The sequence below is a fragment of the Pteropus medius genome, unplaced genomic scaffold (assembly GCF_902729225.1).
Source record: "Pteropus medius unplaced genomic scaffold, Ma_sr-lr_union100, whole genome shotgun sequence".
Lineage (NCBI taxonomy): Eukaryota > Metazoa > Chordata > Mammalia > Chiroptera > Pteropodidae > Pteropus > Pteropus medius.
In genome coordinates this window covers 5,192,070-5,211,929 of record NW_024355205.1, presented here as the reverse complement: position 1 = coordinate 5,211,929, position 19,860 = coordinate 5,192,070, and the positions used below count along the sequence as shown (strand labels likewise).

General features: G+C 41.7%; 2 long non-coding RNA genes and 1 other non-coding gene across 6 annotated transcripts in view; 1 reads left to right on the top strand and 2 right to left on the bottom strand.

Moving 5' to 3' along the window:
- The window catches only part of LOC120598574 (uncharacterized), a 232,087-nt gene that overhangs the window by 32,483 nt on the left and 179,744 nt on the right, over positions 1 to 19,860 (bottom strand). For 3 of the 4 annotated variants that reach the window (XR_005651613.1, XR_005651611.1, XR_005651614.1), the window contains exon 3: positions 14,084 to 14,206. This is a non-coding gene — a long non-coding RNA (uncharacterized LOC120598574). Of the gene's footprint in view, positions 1 to 3,442; positions 4,097 to 14,083; positions 14,207 to 19,860 lie in introns of those variants that run through there. The other variant, XR_005651612.1, reaches the window with a different exon arrangement.
- LOC120598575 (uncharacterized) overlaps positions 1 to 19,860 on the top strand; it is a 198,262-nt gene that overhangs the window by 163,537 nt on the left and 14,865 nt on the right. The window lies entirely within an intron of this gene.
- LOC120599189 (5S ribosomal RNA) lies at positions 2,915 to 3,033 on the bottom strand. The gene has a single exon (XR_005651813.1). It is a non-coding gene; the product is annotated as a 5S ribosomal RNA (ribosomal RNA).

Genomic DNA, 19,860 nt, shown 5'->3' with positions numbered 1-19,860 from the left:
TCAGGGCAAGTGTTTTGAAAACTTAAGGCTTGAGCTGAGATCTGTAGGGGGAGAAGATGTGAATTAGACAAAGGGAAGGGAAATCTTTCTGGGCTAAACTCCAAAGCCTATCAGAGCCACGTGGCGGGACTGAATGTGGCATGAACCTCTCTGACTGCAAGGAAGTAGGAGTAGAGAGTAGAGTATCTTTCTGCCCCTGGTGGCATCCTCTTGGCCCACACCCTCTCCAGAGCTGTCATTTACGTGGTTTTTCTTACCCCTCTGAAGTCGTGGCCACTCTGACCGGTAATTAAGAGCAGCCGAAAGAAGCCCAACAATTTAACAAAGCCAATTCTGTCTCCTTCAGAATTAGTTCCGGAAGTATTGACCCTGCACTCCCACTCTAATATAGTTTTTAATTATTCCCAAGTGTCTCTTCCAATCAGCTACAGAGAATGCTTTCTTCTTGAATCCATGATCTGGTTGGAGAAGCTTCTGATGCAGAAGCAGCAGGCAGGCCCCGGTTTTGCCTCGCTAGCCATTCTAGCCTTCAGCCCCATTGCAGATAGAACAGATGCCATTGACACCTTACAGAATGGGCGGGCTCTGAGGAGGGGCCTGGGATGACTGGCAGCTTCTCTCCCTGTGACAGGGAGGGCCGCCAGGAGGCACTCACTCAATTCTTTGTGGTGACTGCCTGAGATAGATTGCCTTGACCTGGCAGCCAGTAAAAGCATTTCTCGCTTCAAGAAGTTTTCAATCCAGATGAGGCAGAAGGAGCTATCCCCAGGAGCAAAAAGTAAGCAGGTGAGAAAAATGCAGTTTCTTCTCCCAGTCTACCCCAGGTAGACTACTGCCACTCTCTCAGTGCCAGCATTTCCACACCACGCGCCAGCAATGGAAGGACACCTACTCTAGTCATTCACAAGGCTATAGAGGTTTAAGGGATTAATGGCCTGTCTGACAATGGCAGTGGGATTAGGCACTTCCTCGGGAATCCTTTTTGAGCATTTAACAGCCAATCTGGTTTTATTTTCCAATGATGGGGCTTAAAGGCAATTCGGGGTAGAGGTTGCAATCCACAGACGTCAGCTGATGGCTCCTTTCATACCCGAGACATTAATTGCTTGTGTGTACACTAAGATCCCACATCAGAAGAAGGAAGGGTGTCTCTGAAGCAAGACTCAGACTCTACTACACCAAATGACCACGCCTGCCCCAGGCTGATTATTTCTGTCCTTGTTCTCTCTTAGCTAGAGTGACCACTCTTCAAGCAGAGCCCACTTTTTCGACACAAAAACATGGGGAGCATAAGCCCCAGCTGGCTGGGGCAGTCTCCAGAAGGGACATGGGAAATGACACATGCCACATTCTTCAATTTCCAGAAGAGAAAAACAAAACAACCCCCCCCAAAAGCCACCAAAAAACCAAAAAAAAACCACACAAAAAAAACACACCAAAAAAACCAACTTGCCACTGATGTCATAATAGAACCATATGCAAAACCTAAACGTGAAAGGTAAAATAATGTTCTCTTTATTCTCAAGATGGGAAAGAAGATTACCATTACTGTACCCTTGTGATTTGTGACACCTGCTTCCCCACGGCACAATTCTGTGTGCGCTGTGATGCTGGGACAGGAGAGAAGGTCCATAGTGCCACCAGCTGTGGGCGGTGTCTCTCCTCTCAGACTCTCAGAGAGGACTATACACCTTCTTGCCTCTTAACAGCTTCAGACTCAAGCTCTCTAACACCCACTTCTATCTTCCTCCTTTTTGGCGAAAACTCTTGGACCTCTCTTTGCTTGCACAACAAGTTCCATATTCCCCCTTTTGCTCCAGTTCCTGCCCTTTAATGCAATCTCTGCAGACTTCCTGATTCCAGTGATACCATACAATTTGACTAAGGGACACTCGCCTGGCATCCTTACATCCTCAGAGTCTCCCTCAGCTGGGCTGGGTTCCTTCATTTCTTGAAGCTTCTCCATTGGTGAGGGCAACTGGGCTAGGGCTGCACTCAATGACAGAGAAACAATCTCTCTGGGTTGCTACTTAGCTACCTGAGGTGAAGATCTATTTCATTGGTTTTCAAACGGGTCTGCACTTTAGAGTTGCCTGGGGAGTTTTTAAAAGCTACCATTGCCTGAGCCCCAGGCCAGCGCTTTTAAATCCTAATATGTGGAGCTAGGACTGGGAAAGATATTTTTAAATGCCCTCCAGGTGATTCTAATGTGCAGCCAGCGTTGAGAACCAATCATTTACTCTCTCCTAGTCCACACCCTCTGCCCTAAATTTGTTAGGACACACGGATTGATTTTATTCATCTACTCTCTGGCTTCGGATAAGAAAATAAGCAATAAATTTACCAATGTGAATCCCAGCCAGGAGAGACAGAAAGGAGGGAGAGGAGAAAGAGTTATGCTCTCACAAGCTTCACCACCCCCCACCTTGGCCAGATCTACTTAACTGAGAGATACTGTTCCTGTAGGCATTTTTTTTTTTTTAAATCCTGGAAATATCCAATGCTTATCCATCAACCTCATGCATTCAGTTCTTCATGCAAACTCTTTGAAAATTAAGTTTCCAAAAAAATAGTCACTTCTCTTGGACTAGCTTCTTACCATTACCCATCTAGAGTGGCAGGTACTTATCAATTCAAGAGACAGGGCACGATCTGCTGTTTGTAAGATGACATCAGGCTACTTCTACCCCAGGCACACTTACCCCTTTGCTCACATGCTTCTTGGACCTAATAGGCTCTTCTAGGACATGCCCAGCTAAAGGAAGGAGCGGGTATTGTCCCTAGAGGTGGTTTTTTACTTATTTATTTACTTTAATTTCAATTTTATTTTTTTGGGGGGTGAGGCAACCCTTGGTTGACCTCACAGATTGCAAGGACCTTGTCAGTTTACAATTTCTTATTTTTTTATTTTTTATGCCTACAGCACCTGGTCTTCCTAGGTGGTCTCCCATCCAAGTACTAACCAGGACCATCCCTGCTTAGCTTCCAAAATCAGATGGGATCGGGCTTGTTCAGGGTGGCATGGCTGTAGACTAAAGGTGGTTCTTGGTCTGACCTCAGTTGTGAGGTCTCCGGGAGTGTCTCCGATCTAGCTAACCAGATGGCAGTGAATTCTTGTTTTAAATAATATGAGAGGCACAGTGAGAAATTGATCCCATTTAGATGATGGAAAGAACTGAAGTGGTCGAACTGAAATGGGCTCCGACTCTCAGACAACCACAGATAACATCAGAGAAATGTTACTTACTTTTCATTTTGTACCCCTTCTAACCCCAAAACTCTTTGCTGAGACATTTGTTCACATAAAATAAAATCTTGTTGTATTTCGGATGGAGAAATTAGATTCCGATTGAGTTTTAAAAGTCTCCCCAAATCACCTTAATGAACCCATTTTGTCTGACCACATGTTTTCAGGTGAACCCACATGAAATCATAGCAAGCCTCATCTTGAATTTTTTAATCTGCTCATTCTATGGAGCATCCACTCCCGAGAAAGCTCAGCATTTCCTTCTCTAGCAGTGCTGGTGCCAGGTCATAGCAATTATGGGCAAATGCCAGTTTCTAAGCCCGTCACCGTACGTGGTCTAAAATAACAGCGAGGCGTGGCGTTGTCCCTGGGCAGTGGGGACCCGCACTTGGGGCCATATGCAGTGATGAAGAAGGAGGTGCCGCCTGACTGGGTCTGACACTGGAAACAGCCCCCAGCTAAAATGCTAGAAGAGCTGCCGCATGCAGTCCCTTTGGGCCATGGGCCAGTGCACCCACTTCTGGCAAGTGCTCTCACTCAGAACTTTTTCAGAAAGGACCAGTTTCAGAATTTAAGAGTGGATCACGTGTTAGTTTGCTAGGGCTATCGTAACAAAGTGCCACAGCTTGGGTGGCTTAAACATGTGCTGTCTCAGTTCTGGAGGCCAGAAGTCCAAAACCTAGGTACCAGCCAGGTTGCTTCCTCCTGAGAGTCGTGAGGGAAGGAACTGCTCCAGGCCTCTTCTTTGGCTTGAATATCTTCACATTGTCTTTCCTCTGTAGGTGTCTGTTTCTGTGTCCAAATTTCCTCTTTTTAGAAGGATACCAGCCATATTGGATTAGAACCTATCTTTAAAATAAATAAATAAATAAATCTCATTATAATTACCTCTATAAAGACTCTGTCTCCAATAGGGTCATATTTAGAGGTACTGGAGGTTAAGGCTACAATATATCTTTTTTAGAGGAGAGCACAATTCAACCCATAACAGACCACAACAAAAATGGAGTTTGATAATAAAAGCTAACATTTATGGAGCATTTATGCTCTGAATTTAGCATAGCTCCAAGTACTTTACACTGATTAATTACTTAATCCCTACAATATTATGAAGTCTGTACCACTATTACCCAAATTTTAGAACTAAGGAAATTGAATCATGGCAAGGTTAAGTAACTTGCCCAAGGTCACATTGCTAGTAGGATCAGAGCCAGAACTCAAAAACAGGTAGTCTGATTCCAGGGCAGATTCTGTCCACTACTCTTCTACACGGCCTTGATATTTGATGTCTGTGGCAGCCAGAAGAATGTGCCTCATGGTCACCATGGAGAGGTTAACTGACCACAGGCCCCAGCTGCTGAAGTCAAATCCATCCCCATATTCGCATTGAGGCCACACTTCCCACAGGCAGCTTCTGGCCAATGCTTGAATATAGATGGTGATGTTAATACACTCTGTTTCCAGGAGTGGTGGGACTCCTGCGACAGCTGATGTTTGGCTTGTGGGCTCCCCGAGAGCCTTGCTCGACCTTTCTTACACTGCAGAGCAGTGTAGGATGCTTTCACCCACCCTCCCTGCCCTGCTCTGCCCTGTCCCCTCTTCTGTCTTCAGGGTCAGACCCATATGACAGCCTGATGGCAAGTACTCCTGCTTACTCCGGCTCTCTTCATATTTTCTTGCCCAGGCGTTTCACCTAATAAATCCTTGCATGTTTAATCACGTCTTGATGTCTACATCTTGAAGTTTCTAGTCTAACGCAGTATTCTATCTAATTCAAAAGTTTCAGAAGATATATAGGTTTAATTCTGTTTCAAATTAATTTAGTTCATTAGTGTTTTGAAAACCACAACCCTACAAAAACCACTTTATTTTTCAATAGGTATGGTTAGTGATGCTGTAAGATGCATTTTTGTTCACTGTTCAGAAAATTCATGTAGTTTATGCCAGTTTTAAGGCTATTCCTTTTTGTCCTTGCTCAAACACGCAGGGATCCCAGAGCCCCCAGCACATAGCAGGCCCTCAGCAACGGATTGGCAGACGAACTGACAGATGGACTGACTGCAGGGATAGAAGACGTTTTCTCCCTTGATGTTCTCTAAAATGAGCTTGGCTGGAAAAGGGAGGCAGATTCTCTTAGTGGGGAGGAAGGAGGAAAAAGCATACCAGAGTGATGACGAGGTCCTGATTGGAAGAGCTTTAACTGGACACATGTCCCCTGCAGGAAAGCCCCACACTATAGCATTGCGCATGGTTCTGCACTTGGAGAGATGGGAGATGCTCTCATGAGATTCAGAAGGAGCTCTGTTATGTCTTAGAGGCAGGAACACTGGTCCGTACTTTTTAGCCTGGTGATCGTATTATTAAAACAACTAATTACACTCCTCTTTTCCTTACCAGTTGAACTATCTACCTTGGTAGTAAATTCCTCATGCTAGATTGGGCCTTTGGTCCAAGGCTCAGCTCCACTATTAGTTAGCTAGGTAGCTGTCTAGAGGGATTTTAACTTTTCTAGGCCTCAGACTCCACTTTTCTAGTTAAATTGAATTCCAGAATAAGGTGTTGGGATGAAGGATTTCTAACCTCCTTCACTGTGCTAATATTCACTGAAATGCCCATCTAGGCATGAACACTTATCAGCCTCGATTAATTCACAGGGTGTCAGGACTGGATAGAGAATGTCTCCCAGCAGTGTACCATTTCTGTTATTTTCTACCCCATAAAATCACACACACTAACCCCCTTGCTCTGGGGCATTTCTTCCATAGGCTGGTGTACTTAACCAAGAGAAGACAAGAAATATCCATTTCTTTACAAGCTTTATGACTCTCATCTTATAGGTTGGTTGTGTTAATTCTGGTGATTACTATAAATTCTGGTTTTTGTTTTGTTTTGTTTTGTTTTAATTCTAGGAGGAAAAGCTTGACTAGAGGTATATTCAGATCTCTATAATCATATGCTCTGTTATCATGGTGTCCTGCTGAATCTTCCCTCTACGTCTAAAAAATAATACTAGCAATGACTTTTTGCGTTCAGGAGACCATCTCAGGAATTTTTTAAGCAGGGCATGAAGCTGATGGAAACTGGCTTCCTGACCAGCATGAACATATGTGGGGCAGCTTTGATGTGACTGATGGGATAGTGTTTGCTGATAGGGCCTGCTAATAATCCAGCGAGATGATGTCATTCTTGGCAGGACCCAGAAAGAGCAACAAGAGGCCAACAGCTCTTACTGGCTAATAAAGCCCCTTTAAGGTTCCTTGCTTTTCTTGTTGCTGAGCAGATGAGATTGGAAAGTTCTGTGAGCCCAGTGGAGCCCTGCTACCTCCTGGGGATGGGAGTTTTTGTTGAGAAACTTCAGGTCACGAGCTGGTTTACATAAATCCCTTAGAAAGGTTTACACTGCCTTTGAAACTACTTCTTGGAATGGAGATTTATAATAGAGCTAGGAGAGAATTAATTCCTGGGGAGGAAATAGGCCTTTGTGCTAGAACTGCTTCACCCCATGGGGAGAGATTGAAGCTCTTCTAATCTTCTGAGTCTCTGCTGATTTTGGATGGTCAAGGAAGGGGTGGGACAGGCCCCAGGGAGGGGAAAGGGGACTTCATGGTACTTTTGATTCTAGTGTTATAAAACAAACTCTATGCTCTTTAATATAATGCGTCTTTTTTTTTCTTTCTTTCTTTTTAATTTGCTGGATGTTGCTTAAGCCAAGGACCCAGGGAATCTTTGTTTTCAAGTGGAGAGACTAATTAGTGGTTTTTACCCCAACACAGTCTGATCCCGGCCGCATGTGCCGGGCAGTCAGCGGACTTCTCCCTAGCTGGTCTGTAACCTCCTCTGTGCCTGCACCTCTGACTCTTTGACCTTTTAGAGCAGATGCTTGTCCTGATATAAGAACTCCCTAGAGCCCTATCTGTGCTTGCTGGGAAAGCCCTGAGAAAAATTCACTTCCTTGAGAAAAAGCATTCATTGTAGAAATGTAGGACCTAGTCTGCAAGGAACTTAGTGAAAGCTAGACAGTTGACCATGATAATGCAAATTTGTTGGATTTTCTTCAATAGGCTAGTAGTTTCTACCTTGTTCAAAAAAGTGCATTATTTACCAAATTGCCTAGGAATGCAGGCCATTTATACAATGGCAAAACACCTTCTTTAGGGAATCTTTATGAATAAGAGGCTTCTAGATGGCTGGTGACAGTCTTAGTGATTTTTCTGCAGAAATTTTGCAAATAAGTCTATTTCTTGGCTTATGGAATAGATGTAATAGAGCAAATGTTGGTAAAGCAAATGATATTTTCCAGTTGGCTTTATGATAATCAGAACTTTGTTGCCATGGGAAAAAAAATCTATTGGTACGCTGAGTTGAAAACATTTGGGGAGAAGGCTGATGGTTATTTTCAAAACCATAGAGAGCAACATTCATCTATTGCACAGATACTAATGGGAAAACTACTATATTCCCTACAGTGTTCTAGGAGCAAGATACTGGCAGTGGGCAAAGCAGACACAAATCCCTTCTTTTGCAGGGCACACATTTTGGGAGGCGGAGATAGGCAATGAAAGGAAATAGATAAAATATAGAGCATGTCAAATGATGATAAATGCTATGGGGAAAACTACAGCAGGAAAAAGGAATAGAGAGAGCTGAGTTGGAGGTGGAAATGGTCAGGGAAAAGCTTTTCTGACATTCAAAGGAGGACCTGAAGGAAGGGAGGAGGGAGTGAGCCATGTGGCTACTGGGATGAATAATCCAGGAAAAGATAGCAACAGGTGCAAAGCCCTGAGACAAAGTCTGTAGTGGTCAAGAAATAGTATAAATGTCAATGGGGCTGGAGTGTGTTGAGCAACAGGAGAGTGGTGGGGAAGAGATCAGAGGCAGCCAGATACCAGGTTGCGTAGGCCTCATACGGCCAGCCACCATATATTAGCCTTTCCCTTCCTCAAAGTATCCCTCTGCTACTGGCCCTTCTCTTGGCACAAACATCCATAACCTACCACCCTAGAGCCCAGCTCCTCCTATAGGCCATTGCTAATTTCTCTGGCTACAACCTTTGCCAAAGTCCCTTCCTGATAGCAAGATCATTCATTACTTCCTAGGTTTTCTGGGGCCGCCATGTTGAACTGCATCATTTCCTGTGTATGTCTTCACTTCCTACCAAGATTCTCTCAGTCAGGGCAAAGCCGTAGGTAGCCCTTTTCTTTATTTCCTACAACAGTTGGCACACTGTTAGGCACTCAGCAAATGCAAGGAAAACACTAGTACACTTTAACAGGAAGGCATATATATATTTACACCGTGCGTTCACCTCCCATAGTTATTTTTCTTTCTGTCACCACATATTTGACCCCGTCTACCTCCCTCAAGCAAGGAAAACACTGTGCCGTAGAAACTCTGGCTCTACATTTAGAGCTTCAAGAACGTTATTTGCTCTTCTTCCTTTGTCTGACTGAGTGACAATGCTGTTTAGGGATTGTTTAATCTTGTCTATTAATCAATATTTTTATTTTAAGTACAACCTACAAAGAACATTCAGCCCCAAATTCCAATATTACAGAGTTTCAAAGTTTGCTACATTTATTCTGCTTTATTTAGTTATAATTGGAAAATAGCGCAAGATTTTTCAAATAATTCTCAATTTTCTCTGTTTAAAATACAAAATAGATTTTTCTTAGCCCTACAAGTAGCTTTCAAACCATCAGGATATAATATTCTAATGTTCTTGAATACTGACTTAGTTTAGTGGAAGAATGGCAACTTTTCTTTTGGTGATTTTCCTGAAGGCAGGCATTTCACCTTGTTCATCTAGAGGTCCCCATTGTCCAGAGACCCAGGAAGAGCCCAATAAATGCCACTCTATAAGTTACTATTCTCATCCCAATTTTACAGAAAATAAAATTATTATTCGAGGTTGTCATTTGCTGATGGTCACACATATAATTAGTGGCAGATTTGAGACTAGAACCTATTTTCTTTCTGACAAACTTGATTTGAGTCAGTGTTCATAGATTTATTATTAGCAATTAGCATTTTGGAATGCATTATAGGAAATAAAACACTGTATCTGAACAACATGTCTCTTTATTTTGCATGCTGTAAATTTTTACGTAACTCTGAGGGGACAAATCGGGCAACTTGTTTGGTCCCTGTCTGGTGGATGCAGAAAGAAGTGGAGATGCTGTGCATAGAACAAGAGGTAGGATCCTAGATCAGAGCTGGTACTAGGAGAGCATAGTAATTGCAGTTAAAGAAAGTACCTGGGAAGAGAAGGATGACATGGGCACTTGATATTTTCTGTGGTCGAAAAAGTTGCCATTTCTTTCCTGAGTCTTATAATTTACAAGTATTTGGATGAATTCTGCTAGATGTTGGGATAAAATCTAGATACAAATAAGGCATTTCGGTAGAAGCATAAGTGATTTCTGGTTATTGGGTACTCAGGAGAACACCATACTAGCCAGTCAGGAACCAGGAGGAGAGATAAATAGGGAGAAATGTTCCAGAAACTCTTGCTCCTGGAGTAACCTAGGCCTGGCAAAGAAGCTCTGCAACCTGGTCTTTAACTGAAGATCGGTAGGTGTGTTATCTTGGTATGGCTTCTTCCTTTCCATGGTAAATGGTAAATAGAAAGAGTAGAAGGTTTACTATTGGGGTGATGAGTTCAGCCTGCCACATCTAACTTCCGCCCTTTCAAACCAATGCCTCACCTTTGGCTGTGTCTGAGTAGACACAAGGGAGGCCACAGAGTCTATAGAGCTGAGTTCTAGCCCTAATTCTCATGCTCTTTTTATGGCTTTGGTCAAGCTTTCTACTTCTCTTGTTTTCCATTTTGTAAGAGCTGGTTGCTCAACAAATGATTGTTCAGATCATTTAGCTAAACATTCTATGATTCTATGATGTTCTCCCCTAAGGTCACCAGTATTTGTTTGCTGAAGATGAAGCTGAATGGAAAGGAGTAAGAAAAGAATAACTTTGGAAAAGTTGGGGTGGGAGGCCAAGGAGGGGGTCTTTACATAAATTTGGCATCTCTCTGTCATATCAGGTGTTTAATCAGTTAATTTCCTTTGCATGTCTCCCTTTAGATCTGAGGAAAGAAATACGGGAAAGGGATCCAAGCCATGGTGAGAAATTAAGTAATCTTCCCTTTTCTGCCATTAATTAAAACCTATATCCAGGTAACATTTGGTTATATTTGCACAGCTGATTCAGGCCTCCAACCTACATATTCTTGCCCAGCCAAAAGTTTCCCAATCTGTCTCCTCCATTTTAAGATGAATGATTCAAGTATTCAGTCAGCTAAATTTATCTTGCCCAAGCTTACAAATAGTGCCCACTATTTTACCCAGAAACCACAATCAAACAAAAGCAATCCAGAATGATCGAAAGGCAAACATACTAATGGAAAAAGTAATGGCACCCTCCTGAAATAGCCTTTTTGAAACCTCTTCGGCTTATAAATAGTGACTAATTTAACTCCATAAAAATAAATTGGCTCTGGGGTAGAAATGCATCTACTCACAGGAAGATAAATTGCATAATTGATCCAGGCAAACATCATAGCCTAAATATTAGCCCTATTAGGACTGTTGAGCTGAATTTTTCAAAACACAATTCATAAAATTCCTCCCCCCTGCGTCTTTCACTGCATATAACGTGCCTTTTTTGTTTGTTTGTTTCTTAAACTCCAGACAGGAGCCCCCAGAGCGACCTAACTCTCTTTGACATATGCAGTTTTCTGATTTATGGGAATCATGAAAGATGATTGTACTCAACCTGGATGAAAGTCCTCACAGTGAAAACCTCACAAAGACCACAAACACAGATGCTTGTCGGCTGTAGCTGGGCCTCCTGGCCTTTGACAAGAGCCATTCAGCACACAGGCAGGGGCCTGGGCATCCCTTAGACGCAGGGGGCTTGTTTTGGCTAGACACTTTTATGGATTAGGGAGTTTTTCTGGGTTCTGTGTAAAGGTTCACTGTAAACATTTACTCCATCAGTGTATGTGAAACATTTACAACTCAGAGTAGAGCAAAGGGAACTGAGCAGAGAGAGTCCAGGGGACAAAGTAGTAGGACACTTTTAGCAGTCCCAGTCATGTGCCAATGTGACAACTTTAACGGCTCAGTTGGAGTTGTCTACACTCTAAGTAGCTCATATATGAGACAGCAGAGCCAGACCCAGTCTGCATTTCCAGTTTGACCATGACTGGAGTCATCGTGAATCAAGGCTGAGATGGATAACTAAGGAATGTGTATAGGCATAGATATGTTTTTTTGGATGAAATTTTGGTTCTCATTGATGACTTCCGCCTTATGGAGAGAGATGGGGGAAGAGAATTTCCTCCCCTGCTTTCCTTTCGTGTCTCTCCATTTCCCTGCTGAGCCTGGAGAGTGAAGGGAAAGTCAGAAAGCAGTATGGGTAGAGTGGTTCGGAGCTCACACTGTGAGTCTAGCAAGACGAGACCTTTATCCCGCATCTACTATGACTTAATGAGCTTTCATGGTCATGGGCAATGAACACTTCTGGTATTCCTGGGCTAGAGCCTCGATCTAAGTTGAACAAGAGAACTTAATTGTTTTCCTTACTAAAGGAACAAAACTTTGGCTTTTCAAGGAGATCCAGGACAGGCCACAAAGTAGAATGAAGAAGAAGTTTCTCAGAAGAAAGAAGCTTTAGGACAGGGAGGTTAAGCTTAAAAATAGGATAGATCACAGGAGATCTCTTCTAAATGTTTAACTCTTCTTTTCCTTGGACATTTTTCTGCATTGTAATTTCCTTTCTCACTCACAGAAATTTAGCACATGTCTGCTGTTCAGAATGCTTTCTGAGTGGTGTCTTGAGGGATGAAGAAAGAATAGCAGTATCCAGACTTGGCAGAAGTACTACCAAGCAAGACAGCTGCCATAGGATCTAAAATGATTTCTGGGAGCCAGGAGAGAGTAGAGAACTAGGTCATGGAGTGAACTGTCTCAAGACTGAATGGGACATCAACCTTGTTCTGGAAATACTGGAGAAAAGAGGGAAGGGGGTATGGGGTGAATCTGGATTGCCCATAGTAATGTTAGCTGGGGAAAGACCAAGCTGTATTGGTATTTTAAGAGTATGACCTCAGAAAATTAGAAGACTTGGAAGTTATCCAGAATGCAGACACTTGGGTTACATTACTAGTATATGACCTGGTGATTAGGTGTCCTTAGAGCTTTTCCCCTCAGATACTGGGCAAAGGGTTACGGAACTTCCTTGAAGCTCTTTAGTACCTGTTTGGGTGAGAGTAGGGGCTCTTGAGATATTTGTAGCCTTGTCAAGGTCCTCAGGCACAGCCACACTATTGGAAACTATCTCCATGCACCCCCTTGCTGGCTCTCTCCAACTACTCAAGCACAGTCATCTCTTCCTCAATCCATTGTAGTTGCAGACCACATTAAGTGGAACTAACCCTGAGTCAATACCAGCAGCACATGTTGCTTCCTAGAGTATCACCATTCCCACATCCTGGTCCATGGCATTTTGAAACTCCAACCATTTCTACCCCATGTCTTTGTTTTTCACTTTCTGAGACAAAGCACAAAATGGATCAAGATATTGAGGTCAAAATAATAAGATCCTTTGGGGAGACCTTGCCTCTACCACCCTGCCTGTGTAATTCTGATCTCTTCACTTGGGAAGAGAAGAAAAAAACCAGCATCTGAGACCTCTGGATGCTCCTCAGGTTCTATTCACAGTTACCTTTGGGAGGTAAGGATGGTTAGAAACTATCAAGATAATAAACCTTCTGCAGCTTTGTCCTCTGGTCCTCAGCAGCAGAGGTCAGTGGTGGTGAGGAGAGGCTAGGTGGTCCCAGGAGCTGCTCACTTCACTCTACATTCCCGTGGCCTCCATCTGCTCACAGAACATTTGGTAATCGCCCAGAAAGGAGGGGTGTGTGCAATCACCAAGAGGGAAAATCACCAAGAGGGACAATCACTCAGCTGGAACAACCAAGTTTGGTCTAATCTGAATAATTATTATACAGGACCCACCTCTAAGGAGCTCTAGACTACTTCTTATAAGCTACAGACTCATCTAAGATGTAGAAAAGCACTGTCAAAGGTCTTCACCTCTTCTTTCTTCTGCCTCCCCTTGATGACAAATTGGTGTTCAATCAGAGACTATAAGGAAATAAGGGAGCAAGTCGTAAGGGTAGAACATTCTAGTGAGAGAGCGTGGCAAGTGCAAAGGCCCTGGGGTATAGACTTGTTTATGTTCAAGGACAAGTAAGGGAGTGAGTGAGTACAGAGCATACTGAAAGATGGGAGAATAATAAGAAAGAAGGTCAGAGAGTTAGCTGGGCCTAAAACACATCAAAAATAGTGCCATTCCCTGCAAAAACTAAAGTAGCTTCTCCATAGAGCTTACTTGGCCAGGTTGACACCCAAATCAGCAATTTTAAAATATTACTTGAAAATGCGATTTCCTTTTTTTCTGAGTTTTCTGTAGAGATAGTATTACAACAGGACAATTTGCTATAGAGCTGTCCCTTTAAAATAGCTCCAGAGAGGAGCCACCCATTTTATTTTTAATGATTTTGGACACATAAAAGGGACATATCTCCTAAGAAAGCTCCAGAACAACTTGTGATGAGAGATCAGCACCAGTAGAGCCCTGTGACGTCATGTTCTAGACTCCAACCACCCAGCCGATCTTTCGAAATGTGTTTGCCCAAAATATGACACAAAATGAATTGTCAGCTGGGGTATAACAATTTTTTTTGTTGTAGACAATACATTTTATTTGCAAACTTTGTAGTTGTAACCAAAGTTCCAAAAAATGTGAAATTATCTTAACTTCTTTCACACTTACCATCTTATCAGCAGACTCTGGTCTTTGCCTTCAAAATATCCCAGTCACTGTCATCATTAGGTTGACTTTTGCAAAAGCCTTTTTGCCTCCACCCTTGCCCAAACTCCACCTCCTCAGTTGATTCTGTAACAGGAACAAGAATAAATTTGGAAAATATTAGTCAGACCATATCACTCTTCTGTTCAAAACCACCAATAGCTTCCCATCTTACTCAGAACAAAACCCAAAGTCCTTAGTTTGGCCCATAAGGCCCAGCTAACTCTCTGACCTTCTTTCTTACTATTCTCCCATCTTTCAGTATGCTCTGTACTCACTCACTCCCTTACTTGTCCTTGAACATAAACAAGTCTATACCCCAGGGCCTTTGCACTTGCCACACTCTCTCACTAGAATGTTCTACCCTTACGACTTGCTCCCTTATTTCCTTATAGTCTCTGATTGAATACCAATTTGTCATCAAGGCCTTTGCCAACCCCAATTACTCCCTATTCATCCTACTCTGCTTTAGTTTTCTTTATATTATTTTTCATCACTTGATATATTGCGTAAGAATTTGTTCATCTGTTTATTGTCAGTCTTTCTATGTGAGAGACTTTCTTTTGTTCACTGCAGTATCCCTAGTGCCTAAAACAATTCCTGGCACAGAGTTAGAGCTTGTTAAATATTTATTGAGTGGATGAATGAATTCCTGAGTCCTAATGTTCTATACTATCAATTGGGCATCAACAATGCCCAGTAAGGCTGTAAGTGATGCAGGAGATGTTAATAAGAAGAAATTATCAAGATGGCTAAGGGTTTTTAGAGAATAAGCAATTATAGAAGAAACCTTGTTTAAAAGTAAAGGAAAAGAAAATAAGCAGAAAGTGATCCTGGATCATGCTCACCCATTCGCTGAACCAAAGCCAGGCCAGATTTGTTCTCCTTTGTTGAAATCTGGTTCTTGTCACAAACCAACCTAGACATCCATTTTGATACACATATTATACACATATTATATGTCTCTTGGCATTCAGAGTACTCATATCACTTACCAGATTTATTGAAATTATGGAAAGCAGTGTGAAATGCCTTCTGCCATATGGGAAAAGAGGTGAAAATGCTGACATTTGGCCCTTAGCCAATTTCACAAAAGTTTAGAGTTTCAGACTTTTTTTTTCCTCCTGGGTGTGGTGGCTCTCTCTTATCAAATTTTTATTCTCTGAGCAGCTATAAAGATGTGTCTGTGTATCTGGTGGTATTTTAATATTTAAAGAACTATATTCTGATGTGTAGAAAAATGGACATTTTGTCCCAGCTGTTACAAGAATTAAAAAGCTCTTCTTTGCCCTTCTAATCGTCTTCCACATTTCACTTTACTTTGGAAGTCTAGGAAGAGCCTTGAGGAGGGACTGAACAATTTGATGTATGAACCATGGAGCCCCACCATGTACCAAGCCCAGGAGTCCAGTAGTAGCAGCCAGTGCCTTAACCCACCTGTCCTGGGACCTTAGGCAAGTCTCCCTATCTCTCTACGCCTCACCGCCCACTCTGCTACCACTCTTTCTCACTGAACTGTTACAGGAGCCTTGCTACCTGGTCTCCCAGTTTCTTCAGCTGTCAGTGGAGGCCTGATGCCACCTCCTGCATAGGGTTGTGAAGATTAGGTGAGCTAGTCCATTGGTGCTTTTACCATGGTGCTAGCACAGAAGCTCTCTGTAAAGATTTACAGGGGATTATCGTTATCTTTTATGATGATTACAGCTCACACTCCAGTGGGCTTCTTTTACTGGGAGTTGACAGGTCTTTTTCCCCTATGTTCTTTTCTACATTCTATTTATTTTTAATTTAAGTGAGTCACTTTGGCTAGGGAAGTAGTCATTCTGAACTGTATATTATGCACGTTTTTAGCTGGGGCTTGTACCTGATGCCAGCCTGGCAAGAATGTTGTGGAAATACAACTCAATGTTGTGCAATTGCCCTGTGATACACAAACACAGATTTTGTTGTCACTGAACAGAAAACATCTTTATTTCCAAATTATCTTAAAATACTGTCATGCGGTCGTATCGACAGAAATAAACAACCACTCCTCAAACCCAAATCTCACCTTCAGCCCCCAAATTCAGCCTAGATTTTCTGTAGTTGGCATGGTCTCGGCCCTTAGGAGTGTGTGTGTGTGTGCGTGTGCATGCGAGATTAATGCTATTGAAGAAAAGAACTTAGTAAACAAATTTTGTATTTCAAGAGGACCTTTATTTCAGTTGTGCTAACCTGGCATTAGACCATCATCCAAAACTCACCACCAGCATTTTCATGATGCCAGGCAAAGTTTTCCACAGTTTATTCAGAGACAGGCATTTTAAAATACTCTCTCCGATCCCTTAAATATGAAAAAGCTCACAGGACTAGAGCAGCCTGAGACTGCAACTATAATCCTCACCCTTCCAAATGAAAGGAAATAAATATATCTTTATCTGTTCCTTCCTCTGTTTATTGAGTACCCATGGTATGCAAAGCACACGTGCATTTGCTCCCATTCTGGGGGCACCTACAAGAATATGACTTATGTTTCTGAGGGGTCCTGAGCCTCAGCCCCTTACCGACAGGCTTTCCAGTATATTTTTCCAATTGCTCGTGTGGTTTCTATTCTTTCCCCTATCTAAACTTAGGTGGTGTCTTAAGTTTGTTTACTCTCTGGCAGATACTTCCAGAGTTCTTTTGTTTGCAGGGTTAACTGTGTTCAGAAGGAAAATGCCCTTGTTAGCAAGGAATGAGAGTCTGTAATTTTTCCAGAAAAGAATTTTGTTAATTTTCAGACGAAGTTATAGGTAATTAGGACCATGTACTCATCTCTAAACTAAACTGACTACAGTTTACAGAAGGTAATTATTTATAAAGAATGATGCTGTTTTGCCTCATTTGTACAGATAGTATTAATAGGTAACAAGGTTATCCATTTACATGTGTTATTAGGTTATCCTAAAACTTAAGGTCCAAAATGTTCAGCCTAACCATTTTGGATAAAATTATTTTAAAGCTGTATTTTACATTCCTTGCCATTTTAAATCCAGTGACTGAACATATTTCAACCTCTTCTTGATGACTCAGAGTCGTCACCGTGAGTGTGGATAATTTTACTGTGCCATGGATAAAAAATGACGTAAGGGCATGTTGAGTTATGAACTGTGCTGGGAAAATTCTGGGGTAAATGTCTCAGGGTCTTAGATTTATTGAGCTCCAACAATTTTTCTAACTCTTTCCTGAATGTCAGACCTTTACTTGTTACTGTTTTGCTGTACTTGTCTCTAGAAACCTTCCTCGACTCTCATCCTTTATTTAAGGATTTTAAGAATCCACCATGTGCCAGGCTTGCTTCCATAGGCAGAAAGTACAGTTCAGTTGAGACAACTCTGGTCAAGGGCCTGCCCACAAGGAGCAGACTTGCTAGTGAGAGAGGCAAAAATAAGCAAGGTCAAAATTAAACCAGTTAATTCTAGTTTGCTTTGGTCTGGGAGAATGAATAATCACTCTTCGGAGAGTCATCCATAAATTAAGGATAGATAGGATCCAAGAACATTGCATGTTCAGAGTCCATCTCTGTTTACTTCTGAGTAATTCCTGAGCAATGAGATTATTGGCATCATAGCTCTCTGAAAATGGAAAGCTTCTGTATTCCCACAGAACACTAAACATAACATAAAAAATTGACTCAATGTCACTAGAACTAGGTTTCAAATATTCTGTCAAATAGCTGTTTGCCTGCACCTTGAAGTTGAGGACAACACGGCATCTAAGAGTCAAGAGATTCTAAATCCACATTTCTGGGTCTGATTTGCCTTCATCTCCAGATTTGAGTATTAACTGCTAAGTCCCTCTCTCCACATGGATGTTTCAGGGCATCTGAAATTTAATTTTTGATTCCACCCCTCACCATTGCCTCTACCCGTACTCTTTTCCTTTAGTCTTCCCCATCATAGCAAATAGTACTATAATCTTCCAAAAATCAAGAAATTATTCTTAAGTTCTCTCTTTCCCTCATACCTCACTCCCTGGAGTCCTACCACACATCCAATTTATCGACTAAACCTGCGAATTTTTTTCTCAAAAACATATCCCTAATCTGAATCAGATAATGATTTTTCCCCACTTGAAGTCTATCAGTAAATTCAAGCTCCCAACAGTGGCTTCAGGGAATGGTAGAATCAGTCTTTTGTTTATAGTTTTTATCTCCTCTCTGACCCTCTGCTCCTCTCCTGCCATGTTCCACCTACACTGGCCTTTCTGTTCTTCCCCACTCACGTCTCTCTCTCTTGGCCATTACTCTGTATTTCCTGTGCTTGATTGCTCTATCCCTGACAAGCCAAACAACTGTCTCCTTATCGTTATCACTGAAGTTTTAACTTTAATGTCACATCCTGTGCTTCAAAAGGCCTCTGGGACAGTCCTTATCTGTTAATGTGCATACAAATCACTGAGATGCAGATTCTGACTCAGGAAGTCTGGGCTGTGGCCTGAGATTCCACATCTCTAATGAGCTCTCAGGTGATACTGATGCTGTTGGTCTGTGGACCACACTGCATCTAATAGACAACCAATAAATATTTGTCGTGAACACATTTTCTGCTCTTCCAGCCTTCTGGGGTATGAAGGAGCCATGTCTCTAGCTTTGGGTGAGAGCAAGACAGCTAGTATTGGAAGGCATTTCTGAGCTAAGCATTAAGGTTTGATGAGGACTTTATGAGATCCTTATCCTTTATCAAAATGTTCAAACAATAATAATATAGTCTACTTGGAAAGACATGACAAAATCAGTTGCTGTTTTCAAGTGGAGACTCGTTTGTTTTTAAACTTCTCCCAATTTAGAATTTATGTCATTCCTTGAAGTAAAACTTTTTTTTTAATTGAGTGCCTGAAACAATAATCCATTTCCCTCCAGCTTTATTGAATAATAGACAATTAGTTGCTCGTATTTACATTGCATGATTCAATGAGGTTTTTTTTTTCACTTATAGTTGGCATACCATAATATACCAGTTTCAGTTGTACAGCATAGTGACCAGAGATCCACATAACTTGCAAAGTGATCACCCCACTGAATCCAGTACCCTTCTTACCCTTTACCTATTTATTACAATATTATTAACCATCTTCCCCATGCTACACTCTATAGCTCCATGTCTGTTCTGCAACTCTCCATTTGTACTTCTTAATCCCTTTGCCTTTTTTTTGCCATTCCCCCCAAACCCCCATCTAGTAGTCCTCAAAATATTCTCTGTATCTATGAGTTTATTTTCACTTTTGTTGTTGTTGTTGTTTATTTTATTCTTAAGATTCCACATTTATGTGAAATCATGCGATATTTGTTTTTCTCTATCTGACCCATTTCATTCAGCGCAATATCTTCTAGGTCCATCAAGTCAATATCTTTTCCCATCCCTTTCTTTTTAGTCTCTGTGTGTGTTTAATCTGAAGTGAATCTCTTGTAGGCAGTACATGTAGGGATCTTGTTTTCTTATCCATTCAGCCACTCTATCTTTTGGTTGGAGAACTTAATTCTTATCCATTTGAGGTACTTGTTGATAGAAATGTAGTTATTAGCATTCTTTATTCCTGTTTTTGATACATATTTTTTCTTCTTAAAGAAGTCCCTCCAACATTTCCTATAATACTGGCTTGGTGGTGATAAATTTCCTTAGTTTATTTTTGTCTGGGAAGCTCTTTATCAGTACTGACTCTAAATGATAGCTTTGCTGGATAAAGTATTCTTGGTTGTAGATCCTGAGTTTTCATCACGTTGA